The sequence below is a fragment of the Xyrauchen texanus genome, chromosome 32, assembly GCF_025860055.1.
Source record: "Xyrauchen texanus isolate HMW12.3.18 chromosome 32, RBS_HiC_50CHRs, whole genome shotgun sequence".
Lineage (NCBI taxonomy): Eukaryota > Metazoa > Chordata > Actinopteri > Cypriniformes > Catostomidae > Xyrauchen > Xyrauchen texanus.
In genome coordinates, this window is record NC_068307.1 from 18,364,218 (window position 1) to 18,378,691 (window position 14,474).

The window sequence follows — 14,474 nt, forward strand, 5'->3', positions numbered from 1 at the left end:
ATAGCTGATGAGAAATTCCCAATTATTTCAGGTAAGCAAATAGGTAGATTTTTAAAGGAGGTACTTTTTCATATTGTAACCAATAAAATATATGATTAAAAACATACACATCATATTCTGAAATGCATAACATATGATCATGCATTTGTTTTCGTATCTCGTATCACTTCTCGCATGTACTCTGTTGTGAAACCATTGTCAAACCACCAGAGTCCAGGCAGAGTCGTCTGTGATTCATCAATAGTGAAAAGTCTTGTAATGTGTTCTCCACGTCACAGATTCGTCATGTAATTTGAAAACGCCAAGACTTCCAGGAGAAGACAGACAGTTGTGTACTATGAATGGTACCACGATCCTACGTCTTTGAAAGTCGTGTGTAGGAGGCATAATGACTCTTTCAGATAGCTAGATAGATAGATAAATATACAATGCTTATAAGGATACACAACTCCTGCCGATGTGCTGCATAGAATCAGGATGCTGAAGCTGTGAGGAGGAGTGATGATTCCGGAGGACTGCAGGGGAGCGGAGAGTCTTCTCGTTGCCATGAAGATCCCACCAATGACTCATATAGTCGATGGCGAATCAGTAGAGGGCTTCTAGACAAGAGATGAATCGTTGTCTTGAATGAAGAAAATTCTGAGGAATGGTGTTTGCGCACCTTCTTTTATAGCGGACAGCTTTGTGCCTAAAAAGGCGGGGCTCAAACACCATAGCCAATATTAGAACATTGCCGTTATTGTAGAGAGGTTTCAACTAGGTCGTATGGAAGGACACTCCCCATATGCGTTAGCAAATGCATTGTCAAATGTCGTAAGGGAACAGACATTTTTTTAGAGTTGTCAAAAGTCTTTTATCATGAGTATTTTAAAGTGTTCAGGGGATGGAATAACAACTGGAAGAAGAGTCGAGAGATTTTAAAACAATAGTAGCTTACTTCATTTATAAATACACTAGATCCTACATTTAAGCTGTGGACATGTGGCTCTGTGCTCATGAAACACCAAGTCATTAAAAGTATCCCTGTTCAACACCTCTGACCATCTTCTCATGTCATTCATCCATCACATTATTAGTTACGGTTTGTATTTTTTGAGCATTAGCCTAAACCAGGACAGAGGGAGGAGTGCAATTATATTGATACGCACACACACACACACACACACACACACACACACACACACACACACACACACACACACACACACACACACACACACACACACACACACACACACAAATTGTATGTATGTTGAAAGGGTATGTTTTATCTTATATTCCATTTACAACCATTTTAATCACATTTAAGCCTCTAAAAATGTAATTTAAAAAAGTACAATTGTAATTTTCTTTAATGTTGAAGAGCTGTCGAGGTTGTACATTTCATATCAACTACACATTTTAACACAAATTGTTAACAAGCTGAAACCTAAGATTTAAGGAGAATTACTCATATTACAATTAAATGCTTGTATTATGAAAAAGTGCAGTGTGTCATAGCTGTCTGGATGTGATCTGCAACTCCAATTTACCTCAGTTTGTCAGAAAAAAAAATATTTGTTGAATATTCTGGTACATACCTCAAGACCACTTGACATGAAGATGTCAAACCAACTGTAAATTACTCAGAATAGTATTCCATCTATTCCACGAGACTTATTTTTGGGAGTTTTTCTTTGACAGTTTTTAAATAGAATATTTGGTCCCTTTAAATGCATTCAACCTGAAGATGTCAAACCAACTGCAAATTACTGCGAGTACTTTTTAATGATTTACAGAAGGCATGAGACAAAGTGGTGGGGGGGAAAAATACTTTATTTGCTGTGCTAGCATAACAGAAAAAGGAAAACATTTAAATTATAAAATAAAAAATTTCAAAATATATAATATAAACTTTGTTTTAGTTACAAAAAAAGACAACAAAGAGTCATAAAAAAAAATAGTTTGATGCTGTTTTATTAACACATGTGATGAGTTTCTTACCTTTTCGTATTCTAGGGTTCATTTCCTATTCCCATACACAGCACACAACACCATACAATTGTTTGTCAGGGACAGGCGAACTCATGAAGGAATCAAGAAAGCAATGTTCACAGCTTTCACACTGAGTCTGGCCAAAAATAAATAAATAGAATAATAATAAATATCTTTTCTATGTTAATCAGAGTTTTTGTACTAAGCAGCTGCGACGAGCAACGGGACACTTTGACGATCACTTGGTTTCTATATTTAACTTTGCGTTGAGTAACCCCTTTTGTTATGAACTGGCGCTAGTCCAAAATCATGCTGATATCATTAGATTGAAGCCAGCATCTCACTTGCCTTATTTTGGCTGAAAACGTTACACCTACCGACTGTTTTAGTGGAGGTCTCTTCAGGCATAGTTCTGTCACACACACAGGTTCAGAATAGAGTAGAGTTGACAGACATTCCCGCTCCTTCTGCCTTTCTCTATGGTTTCTTTCTTTCTCAAATTTATTAGAAATCTGAATTATACTTTTGTGTCCTTTTGAAGCATGAAGAGGTGGTCACAATAAACTGCCATTGTGTGATAACACTGAGGATGCCTCAGTTTAACCCTTTGTGTTAAGAAAAAGAAGGTCATATGAGGTTAGAACAACATAGGGGTGAGTAAACAATGACTGACTTTTCAGTATTGGGTGAACTATCTCTTTAAGGGGTTTTTGTCTAATGCATAAAACAGCTGATATTTAAGAAATAAGGCATAAGTGGTGGTGCTATATTGTGAATTTAGTCACAGTTTATGGGCAATAAAAAGTGGATTTTATTTAAGAAATAAATGCCATCCATCTGCCAGAAAATATAAACAGAATCAGTAATATATAGTAAACAGAACATTGTTTGGTAACAAGAATAACTGTCAGCTATGGGTGCTGCAGAGTGACACAAATATAAATTCTGTGAAGTGGTCAGAGCTGTGCTTTGTCATGAATAAAGCAGGGCTGTTGACCAATCAGCTTCCAGGACAGGAACTACCTGTTTTGTAAATATATATGGGTACAACAGGGCTAAAGGCACACCTTAAGGAAAGCTAGCTTTTCTCTGAGCACAAAATGTATCAAGATCGATAAAATATATTTATTTTTATTTAATACTGATGGAGCAACATAATTTATGTGAAAAGATATAATAACAGAAGGTTGTTTTTAAAATAAGGTTTCTAAAAAGAAGGGCTTTTTACCCCATACTGTATAGATAGATAGATAGATAGATAGATAGATAGATAGATAGATAGATTGATAGATTGATTGATTGATTGATTGATTGACAAGTGCTTTGATTTGAACTCCTACTTCCCTCAGGAGCCTTTCAGTGGAACTGGCTACAAATCCCCTACACCCCACCTCAACTGGATGCACCTTTACTTTCCAGCCTCGCTCCTCTGCTTCATCTGTAAGGTTGGCATATCACAGCCTTTTCCATTCATATTTCCGTCTCATCCACAGCATCCTCCCACGGGACCGTCAGTTCGATGATGAAGACACACTGGGAGAAGTTGGACCAGAGGAACAGATCAAAGGTTGATCGTTGCAATTTTGGAGGGGAAGGTGAGCCTCTGGCCTAGGTTAACATGCATTTCCCAGTCCCTGGCTGCAGGTAGGCGAGGTGTTAGCCCTTGGTTTCTCTCCTTCCCAGATAAAGGATTATCTGTATTGGGACTGTTGTCTGGGCATTGAGAGGCATGGCACTGATGGTTCATCTTTAGCGCTCAAGATCAGCTGCCAAGCACCTCAGCACTTGGTTGTGTTGCCAGTTGTATCTGCAGGGGCGGACTGCGACTAAAAAGTGGTTCCAGCAGGGTGTAGGAGGGGTACTGGTATGGGCTGCTATCATTAAGGATGAGGTAGTTGGACCTTTTCGAGTTGAAGATGGACTGAAACTCAACTCCCAAACCTACTGCCAGTTTCTGGAAAGTACTTTCTTCAAGCAGTGGTACAGGAAGAAGTCCTCAGTAGCCTATTCAAGAAGGCTATGATCTTTATGCAGGACAATGCTCCATCACATGCATCCAAGTACTCCACTGCTTCCAATTGCTAAAAGTGACAGTTTCACAATGAATAAGACACCCTATGCCTTTGGGCATCATACATTATTTCACAGCTAACTAGTAATACCAATGGACATTTTAAAAACACGTCCACACACGAAAGCAAGAACTTGAAATGACACTTAATGCTCAAGCAAGCCTAATTTTAACTACAGCATGACTGTTTGTGAAATTAATGTCTCCCGAACAGACATTCAGAAATCATAATTTTTAGGTCTATAATACCTGGAAAAAAATCTATCTAATAATATTTGCAATTTAAATGTTGCTTGCAAAACATTTAATTTCGTCAGGGTACTCAGTTATGCTGCGTTCCATTCAAGTTGGATGAGGGATATTCCAACTTGATATCTCCATAAATGCATTCCATTCCACGATATTCAGAAGATGTTGTTTAAGGAAACAAACCTGCAATACTCCCGTTAGACAGGGGTTTGACTCTCATTAGAGATGTCTCCTAGCAACCCAAATGATAAACAATGCTGCAGCGTTAGTATTTGTGCTTCAGGTATACGATTATCAAAAGAGAATATCATGTTTTTTACACCTGTTTCTGCAAGCGTTTGTTAAACAAGCTTTAATATCATGTAATGTGGAGACTAACTAAGTTTTCGGTATTACTTAATAAAGTGAATGTTTTTCACTTTGTATATCTCCCTGAGTGTCCTTTTGTTTTGTGTGACATCATCAGAGGTGGGAACAAGTCACACATGTTCAAGTCACAAGCAATTCTCAAGTCTTATCCATCAGCTCTCGAGTCAAGTCTCAAGTGCAGTGCAGACAAATCAAGCAAGTCAAGTCAAGTCCTGATGAGTTTCAAGTCAAGTCCAGTCAAGCCACAGAACAAAAATAAATAGAGTTTAATTTTTGAAATAAATATGTATTTTTGCTCTGAAAAGATGAACTTATATAAATATCTTTACATTCATTTTTTATATGAATTGTATAACAGTAATGTGTTATACTATATATATATATATATATATATATATATATATATATATATATATATTAGTAAATTGCGTTAATGAACATGCACAGTATTTTTATCGTGGGGACTTAAAAATACTGTGAATACTTCTAGGTACCTTATTGTGGAATAATTAATGCTTCTCAACAACTTCTCTGGTGATGTAATGTGGAATAATGAAGGCCTCTTTTATGTATCTCTTGTTGGGGGTAGCTATAGCTGTTTCCTGCTCTAAAGATGTTCTAAGGAATGTGTTTTTGTCTCTGTTCTCACGTTTCACACTACCTCGAATGTATGTCACCCCCATATAAGGAACTATTTCATTGGTGAGGGTCCAGTGGAATGTGGTTTTCTGGAACATATAACAGAATGCTGAGACAATAAACGTCGAAGAAAGGATTTGATACCATTTGTGTCTGTCAGTTCTTCCCTCAGCTGAGCCGTATCGAGACGGGGATTGCAGATCAACAAATAAATTAAATACATTGGATGACAAAATTATCTAACAGTTTGGGGGCTCGTCCGGGATTTCTCCAGACAGGTAAGACTGATTTAAGTATCAGGTATTCCTGTCTGATGAGAGATTGAATAAAACTTAGTTTAATTTGGCTCTATATTAACTCCGTTAATAACTCTGCTCGGGGGCCCCATCAGAGGGATGATTTTGCCCTATTATGAAATAGGAAGGAGGGTTTTGCTCTATTATAAAATAGGGAAGACCCCACAACCGCAGCAGTAGTTTTAAGGATATCCTTATTCTGGTATGAATAGGAAGAGGACGGGAATTGTCCTAAAGAAAAGACGGAACAAATTTGATCTGCATTATTGATCTGCAGGAACCATGTCGATCGGGAAATTGTTTGTATTATTATTATTATTGTAGTATTATTAAAAGGGTGACATTGTGGGACAGGAAATAAGCCGCCCGTTATCGAAGTAAACTCCAAAATAATGGATGTTTTGCAATAAATAAGATTATAATACTGAGCCATCAGCAATTTGGCTGTGTGGTCAGAGAAAGGAGAAAGGAAAAAGGAGGAAACAAAAAAGAAAAAACATAGTTAGATCAATTCAGGAGTAAATCCAAAATCTATGGTTAAGAAGGGTGAAAAGACCCTCAGTGGGATTATAAATACATAAAAGAGTCATATGAGGTGTGGAAGAAAATACAACTATTCTGGGACATAGGTCCTGAACAAAAAGAGACGAATCAAATGCACGCAGCGGTCTCTGTTTCAAAACTAGCCGCCTAAATATGAGATTGTCATGAACAAAGCTTTAACCCCTAACCACCCAAAGACACCATGCGCACTGTTGTATCCCGATTTAAGACAATTTAAGGGTAACTCATTCGCTGCAGCCGCAGTCATGATGTATTCGATTCAGATTCAAAGAAAAATACGAGCAAAGATACAACAGCTGCATTTCCTTTAATCAAGTGCCCAAACGGATATAAAATCGTTTCAATAACATTGTCAGAGACACTGGCTATATGCAAAGAATTACTATATATAAACCGCATACCTTTATCATCGAAACTGGCCAATCTAAAAGTTCATTTACGGCGCATTGCTATGAGGGCTCTATTACGGGACACACTCTGAACTCTGTGGGAATGAATGGCATTCCTGTGAAGTGTGATATGACACCAAAATTACCGTAACATCTCCAGATAACACAAACTTGTTTAAAATGCATGATTTTGCCTGACTCGTCTGTAATCCGATGCATAAAATTGGAAAAAAAAAAACTTTTGATTCTAACCGATTACTATTGCTGTTTCCCTCAGTATATTTTCAGGCTGTGTATACAGGACATTACGGAGAAGTTTGCAGCTCAACGTCTGACAACACTTCTGCTGCGAAACAGGAAATGCTCAACGTCGACCCAGCAATATGGGCCGCCCACAAAGATGAGGCGGTCTTTATTGACGTAAGACCATATGTTGCCAAACTGTCTTTAACTTACCAGTATAGCCTACTGCAAACAGTATCCACTTTCCAAAGAAAAGAACAAGGCATTGGATAGCAATGCCTGTAATAAGGTATTTTGAAACATATTCACTCATCATATAAATACTCACTTAATCCTATGAAGAAAGCTAATAATACATGGCGATTAAAACAAGATTTGAAAATTAATGACATTGTCACCAGTGGTGCCGGATGTGTGCACTACTATTAACTAAATTCCAGCAGACCACACTCATTTTATTATTATTAATTTGTGTTAATTCAGTGTCAGTTATGCCAATTACACAGCTGCTGTTCACATTCACATATGGAGGCCAATAGTAACAGAATTTAGAGACTCGCCTGCTGTGTTCTCTGCTGTAGTGCACGCTACTTTGAAGGACACCAAGCTGCCACCTGTCTATTGCAATATGCTGACGACATTCTGCTTTCCAGCCCGGACATCAAGTCATGCACAACCGCTTCAACTATTGTGTGCAATGTATTAAAGAAAGCTGGCGTCAAGACATCAAAAGAAAAGATGCAATGGGTGAAACTGAACTATCAATCTGGGTCATGAACTACAGAAACTAACAGTATGTCTCTCCACAGACAGAGTGAAGATGATTAATACCTTCCAACACCCTAAAACAAAGGCTCAAATGCAAAGCTTATTAGGTTTAGTGAAATTTTGTCGAGCATGGGTGCCAAACTGCTCGTTATATGACAACATCCTGAGAGAAGCAACACTCTCAAGGGCTGAGGAATCTATCAAATGGACTGCTGAAATGAACATTACTACCAAACCATGATGAACCCTTTCATCTGTACATGCACAAGGCGACAGGCACAGCAGAAGCGATCCTCGCTCAGTCCCATGGCGGAACATATAGACCAGTGGCGTACTTGTCAAAATTTTAGAGGCAGTCGCCAAAACCTCCCTGCATGTTTGTGAGCAGTGACTGATGCGGCGTTGATGGTACAGCATGCAGAACGTATTGTACTCTCACATCCATTAGTTGTGCACACCTCTCACCAGGTAGGAACAATCATGCACAACATTACCACATGACAGCACAACATTGATCGGGTATGAAGTTATTTTATTGGCTACTGCAAATCAGACAAATAAACCAACTTCCACTGTACATGGCCCGACATTATCATTACACAAATTGTTGACTCAAAGGTGAATTTTCTAAATGACACACATGATTGTTATGCAGGCCGGATGTTTCATCATCCGCCCTGGAGGAGGGGGACCATTGGTACGTTGATGGGTCCTGTTCCAAGCCAAATGATTCCTGTTCCAAGCCACATGATTCCGTATACTGGTTTGGTTATGCTGTAACAGAACTTCTGAATCGAATTATTGAAGCTTATTCGCTCCCATATAAACCTGCACAAGCTGCTGAGTTGTTTGCGTTGATCAGAGCATGCCATTTGGCTAAGTTAAATCAATCAATATATACACAGACTCGAAGTATGCTGATGAGGTAGCAAAGTGGGCTGCAAGGGAAGTTATGGTAAGCCCAGATCTGAATCGAGCTGAAGATACTTTTTCCATGATACAATCAACACTGTGGTAAAAGACATTGACATTAAATTGTTATAGGTAAATCCATCTGAATCTGACAACATTGGGCCTCAAATTAAGTGAAATCAAACTTATTGCATAAATGGGGTACAAAATGCAGTAAAATGTATGTCTTATGTCTTGTGTCTTAATATGTGCACAGAACAAGAGACACAAGCCTACGAAGCACGACTCATTACCACACTCGGAACTGCCATTCTAAATGGACAGAAGATTTCCTGTGTTGTAAAATTATAAAATGGTGAAAATTTGGCAAAATAAATAATACAGAGATTCGGCTGACTGAGCTCAGAATGTCACCATCCTCAGTTGTTAAGCTCTCCATTTGAAATACTAATGGGTAAGCCTTTCCCGACCCCTTGGGGTCAAAGGCCGCGCTTGCTTTCTCTCCACAGGTGACACGGAGGTGGTGACTGCAGAATATCTGGATTCCCTCATTAAATATTAAATGACAGAAATGATGATATATCTCTCCCTCTGCCTGCAGAAAGCCCTACTCATTTGTTACGAATCAGCAGGTTCTGGTGAAGTGTCTGAAACCAACGAAGTTAGGTGAACCAAAGTGGGCCAAACTGTACTGCCGGTGACCAGAACGGGGGTGCTAACTGACCTTCAGCCACAGTGGATCCACGCAAGCCGCGTGAAGCTTGCTCCAGAGGAGGGCCTTACTGATTCAAGGTGAACGGTGAAAGCACTGGAGGAGCTGAACACGCAGCGCCAGTGCCCAACCGGGAATCTGCAAATTAGGAGGACCTGAGGAGGGACCCGAAACAGTCAACATGAAGACATTCCTACTGAAACTCTGCATATGGCAGGTGGTCGTGCTTGCCTATGACCGTTCAGTATCAACACAACAGCAAGGAGTCACAAGCATTCCAATTCCTAGAAATAATGTATGATGGTTTATGTTTTATGGTAATGTTATAGGAAGATGTTTCTGTTATGCAGGTAAGGGTAAACACGTAAACGAAGGTACATAGAATGTGATGCCTCAAGTGACCCTGAAGTATATCTAGACAGTGTTGGACAGCCAAGAGGTATTAAATGTTTGGATTAACTCTTGGCTAAAGATGGAGGAGGAATATATAAAATGTTTGGAGACAAATGCTATACATACATCCTGGGTCACATTGATGATGATGGTGAATTCATGAAGGTATGAAAGGAAATGGATAAGTTGATTAAAGAATTAGCTGCTGATAACATTAGGGAATATGGGGAAATTTTCAATGTGTTTGGATGATTCGCACCCTGGATGTTTTCCATTATATCGATTGCCATATGCATTCTACTTATGTTATTATTTGGCCCATGTTTGCTACAATTACTAATGCAAAAGATGAATGTGATGATAAACAGGCATAATATCGCCATGCTCCATTATATGTGTGTACCTAATACTGAAGTTGGTTGAGAAGGCTACGTGATCCTTTCAGGATCAAAGTGGACATTGTGGAATAATTAATGCTTCTCAACAACTTCTCTGGTGATGTAATGTGGAATAATGAAGGCCTCTTTTATGTATCTCTTGTTGGGGGTAGCTACAGCTGTTTCCTGCTCTAAAGATCCTGCTTCCTGCTTCTAAGGAATGTGTTTTTGTCTCTGTTCTCACGTTTCACACTACCTTGAATGTATGTCACCCCCATATAAGGTAAAGAACTATTTCATTGGTGAGGGTCCAGTGGAATGTGGTTTTCTGGACCATATAACAGAATGCTGAGACAATAAATGTCAAAGAAAGGATTTGATACCATTTGTGTCTGTCAGTTCTTCCCTCAGCTGAGCCGTATCGAGACGGGGATTGCAGATCAACAAATAAATTAAATACATTGGATGACAAAATTATCTAACACTTATTATCTGAATTGTTTAGATTTTTAGAATTATCCGGTTAAATTGTATAACACTGCGTGTATGCTGGGTAAAAATGCAGTCAGATTTTCACATTGATCTAATAAAAACGGCAGACGGGCTGAATGAAAATGCTCATTTGCTCTCTGACAGTAGGTGGCACTTATGCAGCAGAAATATAGCTGTTATCCTGGTAATGCCTGTACACAAAGCAGCCCTGCACTTATAAACAATACTTTATTAGGCATTATACCAGGGGTCGAGAACCTATGGCTTGCGAGCCACAAGTGGCTCTTTATTAAAAATTAAGTGGCTCACCATTCACCAACACATGAATGTTTAAAACTTTCTAGAGATAATTTTCCAACAAAAGGTGTGGGTGTGATTGCAAAGCTTGAATTCAATGACACTGTTTTGATTTCCTTTCTCCCGAATTTGTCGTATAGCTAATCCTGGTTAACAAGGTTTTTAATGAACACCCGCCAAATGCAGATTTTTTTCATGCAGAGCATTTTGCTGATGTACCATCCAATATGGAAGGCGACCAGTAAGACTTCTCGGAGTGATATATTACAAGAAATTAGACACAAAGATGCGTGTTTGACGAAAAGTGATTATATTTTGAAGAACAGATGAAAGAAAAACCATAGATGCACATCTGATTTGATATATGTGCGCAGTGAGTTCTGCTGTTCACGAGTGCAATGAAATCACTTCTCTGAGACACGCACATTCATAGAGTTCTGGGCCTAATTTCCAAAAACGATTGATCTTAGTGGTTAAGAGGATTTTCTACAAGTGATATTATGAATGTTCGTTATTTTTTATGTGCACCCAGGGTGTGATATAGCACTCGCCACCTGCAAAATGCAATGAGGCTCAATCCAGTTTGCGAGCTCCTTGTCCAAATGTATTTCATGCGGCAGTTATTTTTCTTTTCTACCCGCAGGTGGATGACATGTAAGATGTCTCAGAGTGACATATGACAAGAAATGCTGTTAGTCAAAAAGACACGCTTGTCAATATAAATAAAAAATACCCTTTAGCTTTATTTGAAACTCAAATATATTTTATTTTATGATATAAATAATGAAATATAATTTCTAAGTCTATGGTTTAGGAACATGCAGTTCCATACTTGCTAGTTTACTTAGATAACACTGGAGGGCAGCACAGTTTAAATTTCAATAGAAGTGTACCAAAATCAAAACGACTTTTTAAATTGATTTTTTTTTTAATCTTGTGATTAATGTTATATAATGTTAGCCACTCTAATGGCTTTTATCTGACACATCCACAGAAATCATTATAAAGAAGAAGTTGTTCTAAAGCAACTTGATACTCCCTCAGTAAACTTCTCTTTCTGTAAATGTGACCCTTTAATCATCTGATTCACAACCATTTGGCAGCTATAACTATCTCATAGGGAGGTACTGGTGCACTTAATGAGCATCAAAATGTTAAACAGCAATTAGCATCTTATACTGCTATGGGTGAAACACTTGATTGCAAATTAGAATTTTCGTGAGTAGCCCATTTTATAATGAAATAAAACGGGAAACAAAGCAAAGCATTCACAAAATTTGTTGCATCCAAGCCATTCTTTCTTTCTTTACCAAATTAAGAAAATTAAATGAATAATATGTCAGTCTGTTACACATCAATCTGCAATTATGTCATTTAGACTAAGTCCATGACCACAAATGGTTTTGATTAAGAATAGAAACATTAACAATCCTGTCTCTATGTTTTCATATAACAAACACATCGGAAGTCTTCTCATTGCTCAGTCATGTACACACCTTACTGAGAGCAAGAGCATTTGTTTTGTGAAGGGAATTTTTTCTTCTTCTGCCATTTTCAGGCAAGGAGAACTGACACACAAGCCATCATGCTGATAGAATTTTCCTGTATATTGTTGATATATTGTTGAAACTCTGTAGGTCTGTAGGTTTCAGCTCTGTAGGTCCATACAATGCAAGTGAATGGTGATCAAAAGTTTGAAGCTCGAAAGAGGAGTTGAAGGGGATGACTGAATGTTCAGTTTTGTGTGGGCTATTGTTTTAAAACTTTTGAATTATCATTTAAATGGTTATTATGTTAGTTAAATATAAAGACAGGTTTGGGCATAGCTGAAATTACATTTCCAACAAAGCTAACAGATAGGCTAACACAATCATGATTTCAAGCTCGATTACACTTCATATTGTGCTATCTAGTGCTCTGCATATGCGTCAAGCACTAGGAAGTTTAATCGAGCTTGAAATCATGATCATGCCTAGAGACTGCAATATCAAGGTGTAGAGTGAAAAATGAATTATATTGTGGTCTATTCTCACCTAAAACAAATTGGATCACTTCAGAAGACATGGATTAATCAACTGGAGTAGTATGGATTACTTTTATAATAACTTTTGGAGCTTCAAAGGCCTGGTCACCGTTCACTTGCATTGTATGCACCTACAGAGCAGAGATACACTTCTAAAAATCTTCATTTGTGTTCAGGAAAAAAATAAAAAAAATAAAACCATATGCATCTGGAATGGCATGAGAGTGAGTAAATGATTAGAGAATTTTCATTTTTGGGTGAAGTATCCCTTTTATATCTTCAATTGTGTTCCACAAAAATAAAACATCATACAAGTTTAATGACATGAGGGTATGGGTGGTGACTGAATGATCAGTTCCCCTTCTGTCACTCACTCAATGTTGTGTCGATTGCAGTAACACAAGGTTCTTCTTTCGGGAGCCTCGGATACCTCTGAATATGAAAAAGGCCAATGCCAAATTGGCAAACAGAATTTTCATGTCCTGCCCCCAGATATACGGGTATAAAAGGCAGAGATCGTGCATCTGTTCAGTCAGATTATTTCTTCAGAGCCGAGTGGTTGTGTGTGTTCCGCAAGCTGAACTCTCTTCCCTCACTCTCTTCCACTCACCTCTAAGAAAGCTTTCCTGTTGGATCTACAGCACATTGCCAGCAGCTTTCTCCCTCCTCTGCACGCGTGAGCAGTCCATGCCCCTGGGCGCTTCTACAGTTGTCCTCTAAAAGAGCAAAACTCCTCTAAAAGAGTACTATTTTAAAGAAAATAAAGAATTAACGCTTGGCGTCGAATGTCTTTTTAAAGACGTGTCTTTTTCAAGACGTGTCTTTTTCAAGATGCCCTTCCGCCTTTGCGTTGTTCTTGGATGCGGCAGATATTTCTCCACTTCTGATGGCCATAGGCGCTGCCTTGTGTGTCTAGGTCGCGATCACACCAAGGCAGCGTTTGTGGATGGTTCATGTACTCATTGTGAGAACCTGACCAGGGCATAGTTGCTGTCGCTGCTTTCCTTTCTCAAAGGAAATGCCACTCCAGCTGCCCCTCGCGTTGCTTCTTCCCACGGAATTGAGGATGGCGATGGAGGTGATTTGGAGAGTTCAGTGGGTGCGATTTCACTGGGTAAATCCCCACGAATCACTCGCCCACCAGCACGCTCGATCGCTTCTGTCCGGGCTCGACGTGAGACCGGCTCACCTCAAGGCCAGTCTGATGTCTCCGTATTTAACATGTAGCAGGATGATGACGTTGCCGCTGCATCAGAGAGCACAGTTGCCTACAGCTTGCTCACTGGGGTGATTAATACAATTATTATTTAATTATTTTTAAACATGATTAAGAATCGTATTTTATCAAAATTACACAATGATGATTCATCGACTTTATAGACATTACAGTTTTATCGTCTGTTAATGCTGATCTTCTGTAAAGCTGCTTTGAAACGATGTGTGTTGTGAAAGGCGCTATACAAATAAAATTGACTTGACTTGACTCAGCTAGGCTGCTGTCTTCGGGCTTGCACACCCAGTTCGAGGCTGACATTCAGATGTCCGATATGCTTGCCTGGGCCACCGTGAGCGTGTGGCTGAACTGGAACCCTCCTTCCTCCCCTCAACCCTCATGGCTAGACGATTGGTTCCTCGGGTCAGGGCACCGCTCGAAGCTACCCACAGGAAGCGGACACCCCATGACCCACAAAGCTCTTCTAGGACCC